Genomic DNA, 2870 nt, shown 5'->3' with positions numbered 1-2870 from the left:
AATCTGGACTGGAATGTTTATGATACACTTTGGAAAGGTTCACCTCATTGGCTGTTTAAAGTCCAGGTGCTGACCAAGGGAACGCTTAACAATCATTACATCAGATACTAATCTTTGAATCATAATGGATTCGAGAAATGAGCAACTCAGTGACCTTTGTAATTTCATGAGCAGAATTTCAGAGAATAAAACATCTGAGCGTTGCTGTGTGTCTAGTCTAGACATTCAATGTTAAACATGACAGACATATTTAAATCTGATAATATACTGACCAGAATTGCCACTCCTGTCACACTCATTGGACAGCACTGATGCTCATGTTGAGTAAGGCTAGGCTTAGGCAGGTACATTTAAACTGGAAAAACTAGTTTTAACAGGGAAGGATTTTGCAGTTTGAATCCGATCATTTAAAAGTACACACTTAAATGTGTATAAAGGTATATGGCTCATAAATGTATGAGAAGTATTCGCTGAGTTTTTTTCAGTTTATAGACGTGCTCAAGAAAAAAAAGTTCACCGCGACGGAGAGGCAGAACGCACACCCTGTTTATTTTCTTTATTTTACAAAAGCACAATGTTTTGATTTGATTGTAAGTGGACACATACAAAAGTAGAAATATCACAGATTATTTTTTTATATTTCTTTTTTCTGTATAACCATAAATGACGGAGTAATTTAAGTTTATGTTGCTGCTATGTGAAAAAAATCCAGCAAAACGCGTCGGCGCGTTTCTCGACCTCAGAGGGTTAAGAGGCGCATTTCCATTACAGATTTGCGCAAAACTTTTGCGATTTTTTCTAAATGTCGACAAAAAACTATTTCGAAATGACGGCGTTTCCATTAACTGATGTTATGCGACTAAAACTTCATGTTTTCCTCTCGCGATCAGTAACATCATTCCAAAAACCAAGGCAACGGACGTTGGTAGTTCCCTTTCAAGGGAACTCGCGTTGCGTCGAAATTGACGCTATGGGGAACGCTTTGCGTGATGACGTCTTGAAGCACATGTAAAATCAGTCCAATGGTGTGGCGGAACGTCAGAGGCGGGTGACGTCACGTACCAGGAAGCTATAAAAGCCAGCCCGAAACAGAAAACGAAAGCTTTCTGAGTCTTCAGTTGCGCTCTGTGTGAATCTGTCCTTGTTATTTGGTGTTGTCTGTCTATATTGCATTATATATTCAGTATGGCGAGTAAGCAGCAGCAGTTTAGAGTGTGTGTTCACCCCTGCCCGCGTTATTTAACGAGTGGGGACACTCACACTCTTTGTGTTGTCTGTTTGGGTGAAGAGCATGCCCAGTCAGCACTCGAGGGTGCTGGCTGTGAGCATTGCGATGCGCTTCCTATGCGTACGCTCAGATCCCGCCTGGCTTTATTTAACCAGGATCGCGTTCCCCAGGGCTCTGGTCCCGCCGCTGCCGAGGCACGGCGTCGATCACAGACCTGGGGTTCGCAAATGGATCTATCAGTGGATGTTGAGACGGGCTCTGCCTTATCTCAGCCTCTTTCTGATAGATCCAGTGCCTCTCATCAGGGTGTGGAAGCGCGCGCTGCGGTTTCTTCCCCCCCGATGTAGGCACCAATACTGCAATTGTCCAGCTCTGAGGAGTTGGACGTTGTTAGTATTGACGCTGAGTCTGAGGATTCGCCACCTCAGTCTCATGCGTTTGAGGAATTGCTCGATGTTGTTGCAAGGGCTGTCGAGCGATTATCTATTGAGTGGCCAGAAGATTCGCAGGGCGTTCGTTCGAAAAGCAAGCTCGACGAACGTTTCCTGCCATCTCGTGCACAGCCTCAGCGCAGAAGCCTTCCGTTTTTCCCCGATCTCCACACCGAGGTGTCGAGATCGGGGGGAAAACCAGTTTCGTTAAGAGTTTACACTGCAGAAACATCCCACTACTCCACTATACATAAATATAAAGAGCATGGTTATGGGGAGATGCCGAAGGTGGAGGAGACGCTTGCGAGCTATCTCTCTCCAGCAACGGCATCTTCTCTGAAGGCTCCTGTATTACCATCTAAACCAGTAAAATTCACTTCCTCCCTGGTTCATAAAGCTTATGCCGCCTCCGGCCAAGCTGCAGCGTGTTTGCACACTATGTCCATAATGCAAGCATACCAGGCAGAATTATTGGGTGATTTAGAGGAGGGCGGGGGTATTGGTCCCGATACTGTGTCCGAACGTAGAGCCACAGATTTGCCTCTCAGGGCCACCAAGGAGATGGCTAGATCCATCGGCCGCTCTATGGCAGCCCTGGTGGCCACTGAGAGGCATCTGTGGCTCAACCTAAGTGATATAAAGGACAAAGAAAAACATGTTCTTTTGGATGCACCGGTTTCCACTGTAGGTTTATTTGGAGATGCAGTTAATAGTGCTGTAGCTAAATCTCAAGAAGCTTCAAAACAGGAAGCTGCACTTCAGAAACTTCTCCCCCGCCGTTCTTTCTATGAGGCTGCTGAGCGGGAGCAGCCTCACTCCTCTAAAAAGAGCGCTGAGCACCGTGCCACTCAGAAACAGAGCGTTTCCTCCCGTGCTCCCCCACAAAAATCTCGGGGACACGGAGGGCGCTCTCAAACCCAGCAGTCTTCGAGGGGTAGAACGGATCTGCGGACCGTTATTACCGCCAAGAAGGCTGCTGTGAAAAAGTCCTGATGTCCGAGGGCTCAGGACAAATGAGGGTAGTCCCCCCCGAAGCAGAGCGGTCAACACCTCTTTCTACGGTGCCCGTCTCTCTTCGGTACCCTCAGGGGACCGGTCTGCCAACCCTGCCGCCTCCGGTGTTTCAGGGCGCAGCGGTCTCCGGCGAGCACATATCTCAAGGTCCACCCGGAAACGTAGTGGCCTCGGGATGCCCGCCCCCTCTGAGGAGG

The sequence above is a fragment of the Leuciscus leuciscus genome, assembly GCF_965113295.1.
Source record: "Leuciscus leuciscus genome assembly, chromosome: 16".
Classification (NCBI taxonomy): domain Eukaryota; kingdom Metazoa; phylum Chordata; class Actinopteri; order Cypriniformes; family Leuciscidae; genus Leuciscus; species Leuciscus leuciscus.
Note: the sequence above shows the minus strand (reverse complement) of the source record.